Here is a 19,226-nt window from a genome sequence, read left to right as displayed (position 1 = left end):
CAACTGGTGGATGATATTCTTTCATGGGACCTGTCATGCAACACTATTTCTCTGCCCAGACTTAGGATTGTATCTATTACCAATGAAGTATTCAAAATATATAGCTCAAAATAAGCACATGAAAAGATGCCAAGCATCATTAATCATTAGGGAAAGACAAATAAAATTAAAACCACAATGAGAAAGTACAATATACCCACTAGAATGGTTAAAATTAAAAAGCAAATAACAAGTGTTGGCAAAATATGGAGTTCTCAAATGGTGTTGGTGAGAATATAAAATAGTACAACCACTTTGTAAAATGGTTTGGCAGTTTTTTCCTTTTGATCATAATTATGAAGAATCAAGGCAGTTTCTTTAAAAAATAAGCAAACAGGCCAGGTATGGTGGCTCATGCCTATAATCCTAGCACTCTGGGAGGCTGAGGCAGGTGGATCCCTTGAGCTCAGGAGTCCCAGATCAGTCTGAACAAGAGCAAGACCCCATCTCTACTAAAAATAGAAAAACTAGCTAAGTGTTGTGGTAGGCACCTGTAGTCCCAGCTACCTGGGAGGCTGAGGCAGGACAATCCTTTGAGCCCAAGAGTTTGAGGTTGCTGTGAGCTGTGATGCTTTGGCACTCTACTCAGGGCAAAACAGAGTGAGACTCTGCCTCAAAACAACAACAAAATAGGCATACAAAGCTAGGTAGGTGGCTCATGCCTGTAATCTTAGCACTCTGGGAGGCCAAGACAGGTGGATTGCTTGAGCTCAGGAGTTGGAGACCACCCTGAACAAGAGGGAGACCCTGTCTCTAAAAATAGCTGGATGTTGTGACAGATGCCTATAGTTCTACCTAATCAGGCAGCTGAGGCAAGAGGAAGGCCTGAGCCCAAGAGTTTCAGGTTACCGTGAGCTCTGACACCACTGTACTCTACCCAGGGCCACAAAATGAGACTCTATTTCAAAAAAATAAATAAGCATAAACTTTCCATACAATCTCGATATTCCACTCCTTCAACTCAAGAGAAATGATGGCATTTGTTTACACAAAAACTTGTACACAAAAGTTCGTAACAGTTTTATCTGTAATAACCCCAAACTGGAACTACCGCAATGTTCATGAGCAAGTGAATGGATATACTAATTATGATAAATCCATAGAATAGAATACTACTCACCAATAAAATGAAATAAACTCCTGATGCATGCAACAATATGGACAAATCTCAAAGTAGTAACACAAACAAAAGCCAAACCTCCTCCTTCACAAAAAGAGTACTTACTATTTGCCTCCACTTATATAAAATTATATAAAATATAGCCAGGCACACCTGTAATCCTAGCACTCTGGGAGGCTGAGGTGGGTGGATTGCCTGAGCTCACAGGTTTGAAATTAGCCTGAGCCAGAGGGAGACCTCATCTCTAAAAATAGCCAGGCATTGTGGTGGGCACCTGTAGTCCCAGCTACTGGGGAGACTGAGGCAAGAGAATCGCTTGAGCCCAAGAGTTTGAGATTGCTGTGAGCTATGATGTCACAGCACTCTACCAAGGGCAACAAAGTGAGACTCTGTCTCAAAAAAAAAAATTATATAAAGGGGCGGCGCCTGTGGCTCAGTCGGTAAGGCGCTGGCCCCATATACCGAGGGTGGCGGGTTCAAACCCGGCCCAGGCTGAACTGCAACCAAAAAATAGCCGGGCGTTGTGGTGGGCGCCTGTAGTCCCAGCTACTCGGGAGGCTAAGGCAAGAGAATCGCTTAAGCCCAGGAGTTGGAGGTTGCTTTGAGCTGTGTGATGCCATGGCACTCTACCGAGGGCCATAAAGTGAGACTCTGTCTCAATAAAAAAAAAAAAAAAAAAATTATATAAAATATAAACTAATATATAATGAGAGAAAAATCAATGGTTGCTTGGGGATGACCAGTAGGAAGGAGGGATGGCTTATAAGGGGCATGAGGAAACTTTTAGGAATAAGAGACATGTTCATTATCTTGAATGTGGCAATGGTTTCAAGGGGGGTATAAATACATTGAACGCCACAAAATTATACACTTCAAACGTGCAATTTATCATATATGAAGTATACTTTAATAAGCGTAATTGTTAAAGAATGGGTAGCCCACCTTTTTCTCTTCCTTTAATGAATCAGAAAAAAGGCTTAGGGGATGGCACCCGTAGCTCAGTGGGTAGGTTGCCAGCCACATACGCCAGGGCTAGTGGGTTCGAACCCAGCTGGGCAAGCTAAAACAACAATGACAACTGCAACAACAACCACAAAAATAACCAGGCATTGTGGCTCTCACCTGTAGTCCCACCTACTTGGGAAGCTGAGGCAAGAGAGTCACTTAAGCCCAAGAGTATGAAGTTGCTATGAGCTGTGATGTCAAGGCACTCTACCAGAGGGGACTCTGTCTCAAAAAAAAAAAAAAAGAAGAAAAAAGCATCTGCAGAAATTTCTCTGGGCTTTTTTTCGGTGTTTGATTCAACACTGCCCTAAAGGGGGGGATGTTCCATTGAATAAAAGAGCAGTATAGTTAAAAAAGAAAGAAAGAAAAAAAGCTTAGAATGACTATAACAAGAAAAGGAAGATTAGAACAGAGACTTCCCTTCTTCTAGGAAATATAGAAGATGATGACAGGGCAAAAGAAGGAAAATATTTAATTATTTTATATTCTTTCCTTTATTATCAGAAGGACGACATTCCTTCCTCCAGAATGTCATTCTTAAAGTTAGATACCACGGAATGGAGATTATCCAGTTTCAGAACATCAACCAAACCTGTGACTTCTCTAATTCTCTTTTCCCTTAATCAATAGTCAGCAGGTGGCGCCAGTGACTATAAAGTTACTCAGCGGGGAATCAGGCAAGTCTCCAGGAAAAGGAAAATTAGTTTTCTAAGATTATCTGATAAATGGCACAGTCTGAGTCCAGCAAGCAAGTTAAGTGGTTGCAAATGGGTAGTGCTTGCAGCATGGCAGACCGACTGAAGAGCAGATTGCAGAATGCAAAGGAGTTTTTTCACCATGACAAGAAAGGTAATGGAACTATAACAAAAGAATTGGGAACTCCAAAGAGGTCCCTTGGTTAGAATTCCAAAGGAGCAGAGTTGCAGGAGTATGATTGATGAAGTAGGTGCTGATGGTAATGACACAGTTGACTACCCTGAACTTTTCTTTTTTTTTGTAGAGACAAGAGTCTCACTTTATCGCGGTCAGTAGAGTGCCATGGTGTCACACAGCTCCAGCAACCTCCAATTCCTGGGCTTACACGATTCTCTTGCCTCAGCCTCCCGAGTAGCTGGGACCACAGATGCCCACCACAACGCCCAGCTATTTTTTTTTGTTGCAGTATGGCCGGGACCGGGTTTGAACCACCACCCTCGGTATATGGGGCCAGCGCCCTACCCACTGAGCCACAGGCACCGCCCTACCCTGAACTTTTGACAATGATGGCAAGACAAATGAAAGACACAGTGAAGGGTTGGCACGGGTAGCTCTGTGGTTATGGTGCCGGCCACATATACAAAGGCAGGCAAATTTGAACCTGGCCTGGGCCAGCTAAACAACAAATGATAACTGCAACAACAGCAACAACAACAACAACATAGCCGGGCATTGTGGCAGGTGCCTGTAGTCCCGGCTACTTGGGAGGCTGAGGCAAGAGAATAGCTTAAGCCCAAGAGTTTGAGGTTGCTGTGAGTTGGGACACCACAGCACTCTACCAAGGGCAATATAGTGAGATTCTGTCGCAAAAAAAAAGAAAGAAAAGAAAAGAAAAAGACACAGTGAAGAAGAAATAAGAGAACTGAGGTGGCTCACACCTATAATGCTAACACCTTGCGAGGCTGAGGTAGTGGATTGACTGAGCTCAGGATTCCAGGCCAGCCTGAGCAAGAGCAAGACTCTGTTTCTACTAAAAATAGAAAAACTACCCAGGCCTTATGGTGGGCACCTGTAGTCCTAGCTAGTTGGGAAGCTTGAGTCTGAGAGTTTGCAGTTACTGTGTGCTATGATACCACAGCACTCTACCCAGGGCAATAGAGTAACATTCTGTCTCAAAAAAATAAAAAATTAAAAAATAAAACATGCCTGTAATCCTAGCACTCTTCGAGGCTGAGGCGGGTGGATTGCCTGAGCTTAGGAGTTTGAGACCAGCCTGAATCAGAGTGAGACCTTCTCTCTTAAAAAATAAATAAATAAATAAATAAATAAATAAATAAAGCAGGCAGCACTTGTGGCTCAGTGAGTAGGACACCAGCCCCATATACCAAGGGTGGCGGGTTAGAACCTGGCCCTGGCCAAACTGCAACAAAAAAATAGCTGGGCGTTGTGGTGGGCACCTGTAGTCCCAGCTACTCAGGAGGCTGAGGCAAGAGAATCGCCTAAGCCCAAGAGCTGGAGGTTGCTGTGAGCTGTGACACCATAGCACTCTACCAAGGGTGACAAAATGAGACTTTGTCTCTAAAAAAAAAAAAAGCCAGGTGTTGGGCTGCGCCTGTGACTCAAAGGAGTAGGGTGCCGGCCCCATATGCCGGAGGTGGTGGGTTCAAACCCAGCCTCGGCCAAATGCTGCAAAAAAGAAAAAAAAAAAGCCAGGTGTTGTGGCGGTCACCTATAGTCCCAGCTACTTGGGAGGCTGAAGCAAGAGAATGGCTTAAGCCCAGGAGTTGGAGGTTGCTGTGAGCTGTGATGCCACAGCATTCTACCCAGTGCAACTGCTTGAGGCTGTGTCTCAAAAAACAAAAAAAACTCTATACTTCAAAAACATGCTGATAGTTCCTAAAGAAAACTACTTTTTTTCTTTACCTAACAAATGCTATCAGTGTAACCTGGTTTCTTGTACCCTCAGTGAATCCTCAACAATTTAAAAAAAAAAAAGAGGCTCAGTGCCTGTAGCTCAAGTGGCTAAGGTGCCAGCCACATACACCAGAGCTGGTGGGTTCAAATCCAGTCTGGGCCTGCCAAACAACAATGACAACTGCAACCAAAAAATAGTCAGGCGTTGTGTGGTCCCAGATTCGTGGGAGGCAAGAGAATTGCTTAAGCCCAAGAGTTGGAGGTTGCCGTGAGCTGTGATGCCACAGAACTCTACCCAGGGCAACAGCTTGAGGCTCTGTCTCAAAAAAAAGAAAAGAAAATGCCCAGCTATTTTTTTAATTGTTATTGCAGTTGTCATTTGTTGTTTAGCAGGCCTGGGTCTGGTTCGAACCCGTGAGCCTCGGTGTATGTGGTGGGTGCTATAACCACTGTGCTACAGGAGCCGAGCCTAAAGAAAACTACTTTTAAAAAAGGCATAACTGAGATGTTTCCTCATTTGACCAACTCCATCTAAGTTTAGACATGCAGAAGGGCTTAATAACCATTTGGCAAATTTGCCAATTTAATTTTTAATTTTTAATTTTTTTTAATTGAGACAGAGTCACACTTTGCCACCCTTAGTAGTGTGCCATGGTGTCATAGCTCACAGCAACCTCAAACTCTTAGGCTCAAGTGATTCTCTTGCCTCAACTTCCCGAGTAGCTGGGACTACTGGCACTCGCCACAAGGCCCGGCTATTTTTTGGTTGCAGTTGTTTAGCTGGCCTGGACTGGGTTCGAACCCGCTACCCTTGGTATATGTGGCTGGTGCCATGACCACTGTTCTATGGGCGCCAAGCCAAAAATGTAAACTAGTGATTTAGCAAAAGCTGTAATATAACCCTATTGGGAGGAGATAAGGAGAAAGGGTAAGTGGGGACACAATGTGGTATAAGTGTTAAAAATTTTAATTAGTATAACCAGCAGAGTCAATTTCTAAATTAAGAAATAAAAGAAACAGCACATATTACTCAGAAATATGAAGTAAATTCCAGATGAAAATGCTGAAAGAATTGGAAGAGATTCTCAGTAGAGGAGCTTGAGGACTGCTGTTTTTTATGTAAGGATTTGCTATTATTTGATTTTTTACTTTAATAATGTTGTATTATTTTGCCAGGCACGGTAGCTCACGCCTCTAATCCTAGCACTCTGGGAGACCAAGGTGGGTGGACTGTCTGAGCTTATAGGTTCCAGACCAGTCTGAGAGCAAGACCTCATTTCTAAAAACAGCTAGGCATTGTGGCAGCTACCTGTATTCCCAGCTACTCGGGAGGCTGAGGCATGGGGATTGCTTGAGCCCAAGAGTTTCAGGTTGCTGTGAGCTGTGACACTAGGGCACTCTACCAAGGGTGACAAAGTGAGACACTATCTCCAAACAAACAAACAAACAAACCAAGTTACATTATTTTGATTAAAAGGAGGGACATTTCTACCTTGGCCTGAGCTTTCTCCTTTAACATCTTAAGTTGTGGCCATGTGAACCCCTTCTCAGATCAACCCACCACTTCCCTCTCCAGTACACCACACCTACCCTGTAACTTCACGGCAAATTCCTTCTCACATTTCTTCTCAAGGAAACAGAGATAATATCCTTTGCCCAGTAATCACAGTTCTCAAAATCAGTGCCAGGAAACCACCACTAAGGAGAGAAGCCATAACATTAGAAAATAAAAAGGCTTTTTGCAATTTTTCTGCCAACTCCTAAACCAAATTATTCATCATCAATTAATAGGAGGATACGTTACATATGTTTCCTGAGATAAAACTTGTATCTGAGGGCGGCGCCTGTGGCTCAAGGAGTAGGGCGCTGGTCCCATATGCCAGAGGTGGTGGGTTCAAACCCAGCCCTGGCCAAAAACCACAAAAAAAAAAAAAAAAAAACTTGTATCCGAATGGAGGATGGGATTTGAGAACTGAAAAATAAATCAGGAAGGATAACTAGATTCTGTTCCTAATATCATAGGCTCCATGCAGTCAGTCTTTGGTACACCATTTTTACATTTGAGAAATTATTTAAGTTGTATTTTTTAAAAATCAGGTTCATCAGCCTCTTCATCTTGCCCTGCCCACTTAACCTAATCCCAGCCAAGAACTAAAAGGCCCTTTGGGCTGGGTGTGGTGGCTCATGCTTCTATCCTAGCATTTTGGGAGGCTGAGGTGAGAGAACTACTTGAGGCCAGGAGTCCGAGACCAGCCAGGGCACCAAAGTTAGACCTTAGGACTCCATTAAAAAAAAAAAAAAAAAATTAGGGCGGCGCCTGTGGCTCAGTGAGCAGGGCACCGGCCCCATATACCGAGGGTGGCAGGTTCAAAGCCAGCCCCGGCCAAACTGCAAAAAAAAAATAGCTGGGCGATGTGGTGGGCGCCTGTAGTCCCAGCTACTTGGGAGGCTGAGGCAGGAGAATCGCCTAAGCCCAGGAGTTGGAGGTTGCTATGAGCTGTGTAACGCCACGGCACTCTACAGAGGGCAATAAAGTGAAACTGTGTCTCTACAAAAAAAAAAAAAAAAAAAAAAATTAGCTGGGTATGGTGGTACGCCCCTGTAGTCCCACCTACTCTGAGGCTGACAAAGGATAATTGCCTGGGAGCTTGAGGCTGCAGTGAGCCTTGATCATGCCACTATACTCTAGCCTCAATGATAGAGCCAGACCCTGTTTCTAAATAAAAAAGAAAGAGACAAAGAGAGAAAAAGAAAGAAAAAAAAAAAAGGAGAAGAGAAGAAAAAGAAAGGCCCTTTTCCTGAAACAGAATATATTCTGCCATGGTTTTATTTCCTTTTTATGAGGAAATGCAACGCTTTTCATCTACCATAATCAAACCTATAGCCTCAAGAGAATACCATCAGTGTTGATAAAGAAACCATAACCACAACAATGAGCAATAGGATAAACTATATTCAGGGCAAACATAAAGTTTGTGTGCAATTTACTCTGTTAAACTATTTTAAATTGCACACAAACTTTGTATACTCTGTATACCACATTACATACCAGCTGATGGGGCTAAAATAATTCTATAGATTCATTTTGAGCTTTCTTTAGAATTTTTAAAGTATTGAAACTATGCAAGGTCATAAGACAACATGGATCCTACCTTTGGCACACTCATTTTAGAGGGAAAAAAACAGTGGAAGATAAACAATAAATAATATTCATAATATAGATAAGTATGTCTAGCGTGCTATAGGAATACAAAACACAAAGAAGGTAGCAATTAAATCTCCTTGTAAAAATAGAAAAAGCTTTACAAAGGAGAAGACACTTTTTGAAGGATCAGAAAAGCACTAGCAGAAAAATTTTTTAATCAACTTTAAGTCAGATTAATTTTGTCCTAGCTATGTGACTATAAACAAGTCACTTGAGCTTTCTGAATTACAACATTCTCTTCTCAAAAATTTCTGCATGCCTACCTGGTGAGAATCAAGTATTTTTGCAATTGCTTTATAATACATACAGAGACATATAAACTATAAAATGCTATTATACCAGCCCATGCCAGAGTGAGACTTTGTCTCCAAAAATAGCTGGCATTGTGGCAGGCACCTATAGTCCCCGTTCCTTGGGAGGCTGAGCCAAGAGAATTGCTTAAGCCCAAGAGTTTGAGATTGCTGTGAGCTGTGACGCCAAGGCACTCTACTGAGGGTGACAAAGTGAGACTCTGTCTCAAAAAAAAAATAATACTGGGCAGCGCCTGTGGCTCAGTCAGTAAGGCACGGGCCCCATATACCGAGGGTGGTGGGTTCAAACCCGGCCGCGGCTGAACTGCAACCAAAAAATAGCTGGGCGTTGTGGCGGGCGCCTGTAGTCCCAGCTACTCGGGAGGCTGAGGCAAGAGAATCGCTTAAGCCCAGGAGTTGGAGGTTGCTGTGAGCTGTGTGATGCCATGGCACTCTACCGAGGGCCATAAAGTGAGACTCTGTCTCTACAAAAAAAAAAATAATAATACTAATATAAAAGGCATTGTTATAATATTTAAAAACCAGAGAAAATTTAATATATAGTTTCTTCCTCTCAGTAACAAATTCTACATTTTCTTCATCTGTTCCTTCTCATGATCAAGAATAATCTTCACCAAGGGACAGGTGAAGTGGCTCACGCCTGTAATCCTAGCACGTTGGGAGCAGAGCCTGACGGATAGCCTGAGCTCAGCAGCAAGAGGGAGACCGCATCTCTAAAAATAGGCGGGCAATGTGGCGGGTGCCTGTAGTCCCCAGCTCCTGGGGAGGCTAAGGCAAGAGAATCGCTTGAGCCCAAGAGTTTGAGTTTGCTTGAGCTATGACACCACGGCACTCTATCCAGGGCAACAAAGTGAGACTCTGCCTCAAAAAAAAAAAAAAAAAAGACACTTAAAGGAGTGGTCTAGATCAAGATTCAGATCTCAGAGAAACTTCTGTATGGTTGAGACAATTCTTGGACTAAGAATTTTGAAGTACATTAACTACCCGCTGGATGGCAGGGCTGAGCCAACCATAACCCAAATTGTGTAAGAATTTCTCAGAAAAGGGGAAGTTGGGTTAAGCACGGAATGTCCCATCTCCCTCCTACTTATAAACATCCATACTGTCCAATTTTCTCCTCATAGAAAAACAAACCATCACCTTTCACCGCCTTACTCCCTTTACTCAGATACACATACTTGGGCCACAGGCTTTGAGGAGGGATTGGTATATACATGTTACAGTACAGCAGAAGAAACTGAGGTTGAAGTTCAAAGTCTAACAGTAATAAGAAATAACACTAGGACCGGTAAGGTGGCTCATGCCTGTAATCCTACCACTCTGGGAGACCAAGGTGGGGTGGATTGCTTGAACTCAGACGTTCAAAACCAGCCTGAGCAAGAGTGAGACCCCACCTCTACTGAAAATAGAAAAACTAGCCAGACATTGTGGCATTGTGGCATTGTGGTGTACTCAGGAAGCTGAAAAAAGAGGACTGTTTAATCTGTTTTCAGGTTGCTGTGAACTTTTACACCACGGTGCTCTACCAAGGGTGACAAAGTAAGACTGTTTCAAAAAAGAAAAAAAAAATGAGAGAGAGAGAAATAACACTAGGTTCTAAATTAGTGGTTTATTCTACTACAAAGACATACCCCAATCTCTCAATTTAATTTATATTTCATAATATATTTACTTTGTGAAATGTACGCCAATAGGTAGTAGTAAGAATACAAAGTTTAAAAAAGGACGTATTCCTGTACTTTAGGAATTCATTTTCTAGGACAGAAAAAGCAATTTACATGTAAGTGCTATATGAGAAATATAAGCAAATGCTATGGAACAGTGGTTCTCAACCTGTCATGACCTGTGGGTCATGACCCCTTGGTAACAATGAAAATACATCCTGCATATCTGATATTTACATTACAATTCATAACAGTAGCAAAATTACAGTTATGAAGTAGCAATGAAAATAATTTTATGGTTGGGGGTCACCACCACATGAGGAACTGTATTAAAGGGTTGCGGCATTACGAGGTGTTAGGAAGGTTGAAAACCACTGCTATGGAGCATTTAAAAGAGAATGAAATAATGTTTGGTTATAAGGTAAAAAATATGAGGGGATTGGGAATCAAGAAAGGCTTCACAGAGGAAAAGTTATTTATTTGGCTGTGTACAGAAGGGTGAGTAGGATTTCAAAAAACAGAGATGGAAAAGGAAGGACAGGCAGTCAAAGAACAAAGAAAAAGCATAAGCAGAGACACAAAGACAGAGAAGGATCTATTAAGGGAACACCGAGTGCTCAGTTTTGGCTGAAGTATAGGGTACAAATATGAGGAAGTAGGGGGAAATGAAACTAGAAAATTCGGTTGAGTCCATTTAGTGAAGTTGTTTTAAATGCCAAGCTGAAGCATTTGAATGTGATTCAGATTTTGCAACATCACAGGAACGAAGAAGAACAATAACAGAAAAATTGGTTAAAAGCTACTAAAATAATCTGAGCAAGAGTAACAAGGACATGAATCTGAGTGGTGGCAATGGAATAAGAAGCAAAAGATAGATTCTAAAAACGCTGGAAAGATGGCCTACATAGAATTCAGTGATTGACTGATGTGAGGAATGTAAGTAAGGAATTAAAGGCAATTCCTAGATTTTAAACCTTGATGGGATAATATATAATAATTCCATCTAAAAAAATAACAAGAAATGAGTTTGAACACCAGGGGAAAATTATAAATTTATTACTGGACAAGTTGGCTTTGTGATACCAGCTAGAACCTTGGAGACAGGCTAAAGGTATAGTAATTTTTAAAGTCATTTACACACACACACACACATAAATAAATACATAAATGAAGTCATTTATATGGAATGATGTACAAATGGGCAACTGAAGACCAAAACTTAAAGAGAAGGAGAGGGCCAAGGACAAGCCCTGGAGAAAAGCTTTCACAGGGAAAAAATAATTGTGAGCAAAGGAGAAAAGGATGAAGTCCAAATGTCAGGATAAGCGTTTAAGTTTTTAAAAGACAGCAGTTTCAAATTACACAGAAGTCAAAGAAAATAAGGCCTAAAAAAGCTACTCTAGTTTCCTCTGGAAACTTAAAAAACACCATTTCAGAGGGACCAGAAGCCAGATTACAAAGAGAAAAGTTCTAGCCAACAGGGGCAGCTAGATTATCTCTTAAGAAATTCGACAATAGGCTCAGCGCCCATGGTACAGTGGTTGCAGCACCAGCCACATACACCAGGGCTAGAGGGTTTGAACTCAGCCTGGACCAGCTGAGCAACAATGCAACTGCAACAGAAAAATAGCTAGGTAGTGTGGCGGGTGCCTGTAGTCCCAGCTACTTGGGAGGCTGAGGCGAGAGAATCGCTTAAGCCCAAGAGTTAGAGGTTGCTGTGAGCTGTGACACTACGACACTGTACCGAGGGTGCGCAATGAGACTCTGTCTCAAAAAAACAAAAAGAAAAGAAAGAAAAGAAATTTGACAATAGAGTGGCGCTTGTAGCTCAGGGCGTAGGGTACTGGCCATGTATACCAAGGCAGGCAGGTTTGAACCCTGCCCAAGCCCACTAAACGACAACTGTTAACAACAACAACAATAAAGCCAGGCCTTGTGGTGGGCTCCTGTAGTCCCAGCTGCTTGGGAGGCTGAGGCAAGAGAATTGCTTAAGCCCAAGAGTTTGAGGTTGCTGTGAGCTGTGACATCACAGCACTCTACTGAGGGCGACACGGTAAGACTCTGTCTCAACAAATAAGAAAAGAAAGAAACTTGACAATAGCCAGGCAAGGTGGCTCACGCCTATCATCCTAGCACTTGGGAGGCTGAGGTGGGTGGATTGCCTGAGCTCACAGGCTCAAGACCAGCCTGAGCCAGAACAAGACCTCATCTCTAAAAATAGCCGGATACTGTGGCAGATGCCTGTAGTCCCAGCAGCTACTTGGGAGGCTGAGGCAAGAGAATCTCCTGAGCCCAAGAGTTTGAGTTTGCTGTGAGCTATGATGCCATAGCACTCTACCAAAGGCAACAGTGAGACTCTACCTCAAAAAAAGAAAAAAGGAAATCTGACAATAAAGGGCATGAGAAAGAATTTTTTTTTTTTCCTATATATGAAGCAAGTTTAAGAAATATTGTAAGGGAGGCTTCTATAGTTCTAAACAAGTTAATTCAGCCCCTCTCCCCATCTTGACAGGAAGTTGGGCAACACTGAGATCATCATCCTTCCCTCAGCATGGTAGAAAAATAGATCTCAGTCAACAGGAAACGTGGGCTTCCAGATGAGAAATTTTTAATAATTAAAGCTAAAATAAAAAAGATCCCTCGCAAAGCATCCTAGAGTTGAGAATGTTAGATCAAGTATTAAGAATCCTGGGTTTACCTTGTAGTTAAGAAAGCCCTACATGTTGCTCCGTGTCCATAGCACAGTGGTTACAGCGCCAAGCACATACCCTGAGGCTGACAGGTTCAAAACCAGCCCAGGCCAGCTAAACAACTACTGCAACAAAAAATAGCCAGGTGTTGTGGCAGGCACCTGCGGTAGTCTCAGCTACTTGGGAGGCTGAGGCAAGAGAATCTCTTAAGCCCAATAGTTTGAGGTTACTGTGAGCTGTGCTGCCATGGCATTCACCAAGAGTGACAAAAAAATGGGCGGCGCCTGTGGCTCAGTGAGTAGGGCGCCAGCCCCATATGCCGAGGGTGGCGGGTTCAAACCCAGCCCCGGCCAAACTGCAACCAAAAAATAGCCGGGCGTTGTGGCGGGCGCCTGTAGTCCCAGCTGCTCGGGAGGCTGAGGCAAGAGAATCGCGTAAGCCCAAGAGTTAAGAGGTTGCTGTGAGCCGTGTGACGCCACGGCACGGCACTCTACCTGAGGGCGGTACCGTAAGACTCTGTCTCTACAAAAAAAAAAAGAAAGAAAGAAAGCCCTAGATGTAATGGTAGTGTAACCATTTCGAATTGTATGCATTATTATGTCAAAGAGTTACCTATCTTGCATGAATGCTCTCTTCTGTATTTAGGTCTTCTACACCACTCTTGGTGTGAAACCGAATTGCATGCAGAAAAAAACTTACTACTATGGGTGGCGCCTCGTATGGGTGGCGCCTCGCCTGTGGCTCAAAGTGTAGGGCGCTGATCCCATATGCCCGAGGTGGCAGATTCAAACCCAGCCCCGGCCAAAAACCACAAAAAAAGAAAAAAACTTTTACTACATGAAACTTCACAACACTTGTAAAAAAAATTCAATTTAGTTTATGCACAGTGTAGTATTTCTCCAGGTCTCCTTCAGAATTCCCCACAGAAAAGGCTTTTGTCCTCATTAGGTGTTGGCCTCAGCCTAACCATCTGGGACTATTCTATTAAATTGCTACCAGAATTTTGCATCCAATTATCTCAACTTTCTAGAACTTACTCTTTACTAATGTTACTGGAACAATTTCTATGTCCTACAGATGTTTTTTGCAACAGCAATTAAAGTTTTTCTTCTACAAAAAAAAAAAAAAAAATCTCAGGTTTGGATGAGTAGCTCCACCAGATACTAGTCATATGTCCTGGGTCAAGTCCTTTAACCAAAATAAGAGAACTGGTTTAAAAAAAAAAAAAGGTAGGCTCAGCAACCGTAGCACAGTGGTTACGGCACCCGCCACATACACCAAGGCTGGCGGGTTCGAACCCAGCCTAGGCCAGCTAAACAACAATGACAACTGAAACAACAACAAAAAAAATAGCCGGGCATTGTGGTGGGCGCCTGTAGTGGGAGGCTGAGGCAAGAGAATCACTTGAGCCCAAGAGTTTGAGGTTGCTGTGAGCTATGACGCTACAGCACTCTACTGAGGGAGACATAGTAAAACTACATCTCAAAAAAAAAAAAAAAAAACCTGCTAGAGTTCCCTTTAACTCTAAAACTCTGAGTTTTTCCTTGAATCCTTTAAAAGACTGCTGTGAAAATCAAACAAGATACTATGTGTCAAGGCCCTGAGAGACAAGACAACATATTATAATACACACTTCAGACAGAACTGGGTTCAAGATCTTAGCTCCACTTACAAAATCTGTACCTCAGGCAAATTACTTAGGAGCCTGATTTAATCAATCCTGAGTCACAGGATCAGTGTGAGAATGAAATGAAACAATCTAATCTCAAATCCTTTCTGGAACAATGTGACAGATGACCCTCATCAATATAACTGACATAATCATATAAAGGGCTTGGATCATTATGGGTGCTCAATAAATGACAATTATTTATTTGTTTGGTTTTTTTCCAAACAAAAGGTCTCGTGTATTTATTACTGAACTAGCTTATTAGTACAGAACATATAAACAAAGAGAAAAAAATCATTTTCCCAATGACATGTGTCTGACTATCTAGATAGTAGTAATATTTTCAGCTTTGATATGGTAAGATATTGACTCTGCTCTAGTATAAATATGTGCAATTTCTTATGGACTCAGCTTGGTTCATCTCCAATGGCTCTTCCTTGAGTTGCGCCTGATTTTATCACCAGTTTTCATTTGAATCCACAGGGGAATGGGATGATTTTGCTTTTTTTTTTTTGTGTGGTTTTTGGCCGGGGCTGGGTTTGAACCCGCCTCCTCCAGCATATGGGACAGGTGCCCTACTCCTTGAGCCACAGGCGCCACCCGATTTTGCTTTTTTTTTTTTTTGAGACAGAGTATCAAACTCGGGCTCAAGAGATCCTCTTGCCTCAGTTTTTCTATTTTTAGTAGAGATGGGGTCTTGCTTTTGCTCAGGATGATCCTGAACTGATGAGCTCCAGTAATCCACCCACTTTGGCCTCCCAGAGTGCTAAGATTACAGGCATGAGCCATCACCCCCAGCTATTGCTTTTGTCTCTTGGCCAAAGTCTTGAGAGAAGACATGGGGAGAAACAGAGTCAATCACACACACCACAATGGCAGAGAAAGGGAGAAGGGGCTTTTTTTTTTTTTTTTGAGACAGAATCTTGCTCTGTTGCCCAGGCTAGAGTGTTCTGGCATCAGCCTAGCTCACAGAAACCTCACACTCCTGGGAGTCTTCCTGCTTAACCTCCTGAGGAGTAGCTGGGACTACAGGTGCCTGGCACAACGCACAGCTAATTTATTCTATTTTTTGTAGAGATGGGGTCTGTATTTAGGACTTAAATACAAGATCTCTTGCTCAGGCTGGTCTTGGACTTCTAAACTCAAGGGATCCTCCTGCCTCAGCTTCCCAGAGTGCTAGGATTACAGGCGTGAGCAACTACACCTGGCCTAATAAATGGCAATTACTTTAAAAGTCACTTTGAACTCTAACATGCTGTATGATTATTTATCTAAGACTTGGAAACAATCTTGAATTCCATTGTCACTTATTTGCCACTAAACCAGTGTTTTTCAACCTTTTTTAATCTCACAGTGCACTTGAACCTATAGTTAATACTTCCCCTGCACACTTTATTGTTGATCAAAAAAAAAATATATATATATATATACTTAACTGTGCTTTGAACTTCTTTTGAAAATTAATTAATGGTATTTAAAATTTTTCATGGCACACTGGTTGAAACATTCCTTGGGGGAAAAGTGGATACAGGTAAAAAGTAGTTTAAAGAGTAGAGGTGACATAGGGGATTAAAAGGACAAAAAAGAAGTTTGTTTTGCAGTAGAACTGAGAGTCTTTATTATAGAGTTCTAAATGTTTGTCAGGCCAGACGTTAAAGAAAAGAGAAATGCCATTAGTGCTTTGTCTCAAACCAGCAACACAGTGCTGAGGGCACTTCCCTCCCAGAAAGCTCTGGCTTTACTCTGTCATCTCCAGTAAAGCAAACAAGCAGCACCACCACTTTGTTTCCTGTTGATATTGGAATTGAAGTGGGGGGAGGGGGGGCGCAGGTAAAGATGATCTAACTTGCAAAGCTCTTGGACTGAGTCCCACTTCGCTGTTCTTCCTGGGCCTGCTCTTTTTTCCCAAACCCTTTGTTTGGGAAAAACAAAGTATTGATACCTTTTTCTTGGGGCAAGAATTTACAAGATTTTTTTCTTTCCTTGACCCAAGAACTGAGAAAGAAAATATCAGGGGTAGATTTTTATCAGAATATAGGGTTATAAGGTGAAAGTTTGTAAACAACTCTATCCAGGAGGGCTCCATTTCAGAGCATGCCTTGGCTACTGACCTGGTAGGCAGCTGCTACTGCCAAAGCTAAATAGTTTTTTGGCATTCAAGGGAATCCAGACATAACACAGAGAAAACAAGTGGTCTCTTCTGAGCTCTGCAAAATAGGATAGTAAGAAACCAGAGCCCAAGGGAGAAACTTAGAATAAGAGAACTGTCATAGGATTTTTACAAACTCAAAATTGCAGTACTTCAGGAAACAAATAAATAATACCAGTCTCTTTTCTCTTATATGACCCAATTTACCACCACCTTGATCCACTACTAGCTAGTTCTGCTCCTATTCTCTCAAAATGTATGTCATTACATTTCACATTATTTAACAAATTGATTCATGTATTTCACCATAAACATTTTAATGTTTCATATTTATATACACTTTCATACCCATCAAACCAAAAATTCCCCCAGAGTCACAATTTTGAATTTATAAAATTACTTTAGTCAGATGGGGGGAAGTGGCTCATGCCATGCATAATCCTAGCATTCGGAGAGGCCGAGCCAGGAGGATCCCTTCAACTCAGGAGTTGGAGACCAGCCTGAGCAAGAGCAAGATCCTTTCTCTACTAAAAATAGAAAAACTAGGTGGGCATTGTGGCAGGTACCTGTAATGGTAGCTACTGGGGAGTTGAGGTAAGAGAAACACCTGTGCCCAAGAGACTGCCATTGATATGACCTATGATGATGCCATGGCACTCTACCCAGGGGGACAGAGTGAGACTGTCTCAAAAAAAAGAAAAAAAGGGCTGGGCTGGGTTGCTCAGGCCTGTAATCCCAGCCTCCCACTCTGGGAGGCTGAGGAAGGGGGGTCCCTTCAGCTCAGGAGTTCAAGACCAGCCTGAGCAAGACACAGACCTTGTCTCTAAAAAGTAGCCGGGCGTTGTGGCAGGCACCTGTAATCCCAGCAACCTGGGAGACTGAGGTAAGAGAATCGCTTGACCCCAAGAGTTTGAGGTTGCTGGCTCAGTGCCCATAACTCAGTGGTTAGGGCGCTGGCCACATGACCTGGGGCTGATGGGTTCAAACTCAATGACAACTACAACAAAAAATAGCTGGGCGTTGTGATGGGCGCCTATAGTCCCAGCTACTTGGGAGGCTGAGACAAGAGAATCCCTTAAGCCCCAGAGTTTAAGATTGCTGTGAGCTGTGAGCCATGGCGACTGAGAGAGACTCTGCCTCCAAAAAAAAAAGAAAAAAAAATTATTTTAATCAGAGTCCTACCTTCTCTGCTCCCTATAACTGTACCAATATTGCTGACCTACAGAAAATATGTCAAGCCTAGTTGGTTAACTTTCTAGAATAGGGTGGTGCCACTCCAACCCACACACCCTAAGGATCAACATGTTCCAGAGGCGTAGTGGTGTGTACGTTTTCCAAAAGAATCTTGATGCCTGATTCTTGAGCTTGCTTAACATAGGGGTTGAGTTGTAACTTGTTAGCCTTAGGGTGTCAACCCAGTTAGGGTGTATGAGGAAGGAAGAAGGATCCTTAACAGTAATGAATAGATTTCTTTTTGCTGAGAGGATAGGAATTTCTTTATGTTCAAATTCACTTCCCTATCTCAACCATGGGGACATTATCTTCCTCTTTCCAGCACAAGGAATGAGGTAATAATCTCCTGACACCCCACACAGATAATGGAAAGAGTCTAGGAATCAAAGAAAAGGAGAAATAATCCCTGCACCTCTGCATACAAATTTTTACATTACATTTAGGAATAATTTCTCAGGAATCGGTTCCTAAGGCATCTGACAGCCAGCAAGGAGAAATCCATTTGACAGACACCCAAATGAAACCAACCAAGAATGAGCAATCAGGAGTCCCTTGCAGCGTGACTTTACAGTGCTCTAGTGACCCCTGTTTCTTCTCTTGCCCTTCTTACTGATTTCTAATCAGCTTAGGAAAAAACTTTGAAAAGATAAAACACTAATCCTTCAAACAGGTGTACAGCCACCTGGTCCCTGACAACTTGGTTAGAAACAGGACTTTCTTGCTTTTAACCAGACTTACGGATGTACATTTGATTTAGTGAGTTGGGAGAAGGTAAAGAAAAAGAGGGAAGACAAGAAAGAGTGAAAGTAAGGGGAGGGGGGAGCAACCTTGTTGTTTTTTCCTTTTCTTTTCTGGAGAAGCAGGAAGTGAGAGATAACCAGAGCCTAAAGAACACACCTTACTGAAGAGGTAATAAGGTAAACGGAAGATAAACAAAGTGTTCCCCAACTCCGCAGGCGAAACTGCAGAGATGAGGGGATAAGCAGTAGGATGGGAGCACGCCCTTACCATTTCCGTCACGGAGAACAGAGAGAACCGAGCTGAGCGTACAGGGCGAGGAACAACGCAGCAAGTCAACATCAGTACCCCAGGGGCTAGAAGGGGAGGGAGAAAACCCATCAGAAATTGGGGGCAAGTTCGCTTTTCTTTCAGAGAAGCCAGTTTTTTGTTTTTAAAAGAGATGCAGGGTAAAAGACAGACAAAGGGGATTCTCCCGCACAGCCCCAACGGCATGCCCTGCGCCCCGCCACCCTAGCCTTGAAGGGCTACGTGATTGTTTTTTAGACTTGTCACTTCTAAGCCGGGAATAAACGGCTGTCTCTAAAGTTATCCTTCTGGCTACGATCAGGCATGAAATCCCCTCAGAAGCACTTTCCTTTTACCTCAAAAACACTGCTCCTAAACCAGAAGCATCCACACCCGCCCTCAGCTGGCCACTCGCCCTAGATAGGTTGTTTTTTTGTGGGGGGGGAATCAATCCACGACCCCCGCCCCCGCCCCAGCCCCCCTTCTCCCGCGCGTAGCAACTAAG

The 19,226-nt window shown here is 42.8% G+C and overlaps 1 long non-coding RNA gene across 1 annotated transcript in view; it reads right to left on the bottom strand.

Moving 5' to 3' along the window:
- Positions 1-19,226, bottom strand: part of LOC128586189 (uncharacterized) — a 24,345-nt gene extending 5,119 nt beyond the window's left edge. The window contains exons 1-3 of the long non-coding RNA XR_008380201.1: positions 19,078-19,226; positions 18,704-18,789; positions 6,365-6,472 (exon numbers count right to left, since the gene is read on the bottom strand). This is a non-coding gene — a long non-coding RNA (uncharacterized LOC128586189). The remainder of the gene's footprint in view (positions 1-6,364; positions 6,473-18,703; positions 18,790-19,077) is intronic.

Source organism: Nycticebus coucang, chromosome 5 (genome assembly GCF_027406575.1).
Source record: "Nycticebus coucang isolate mNycCou1 chromosome 5, mNycCou1.pri, whole genome shotgun sequence".
Taxonomy (NCBI): domain Eukaryota; kingdom Metazoa; phylum Chordata; class Mammalia; order Primates; family Lorisidae; genus Nycticebus; species Nycticebus coucang.
This window is presented reverse-complemented; position numbering and strand designations above follow the sequence as displayed.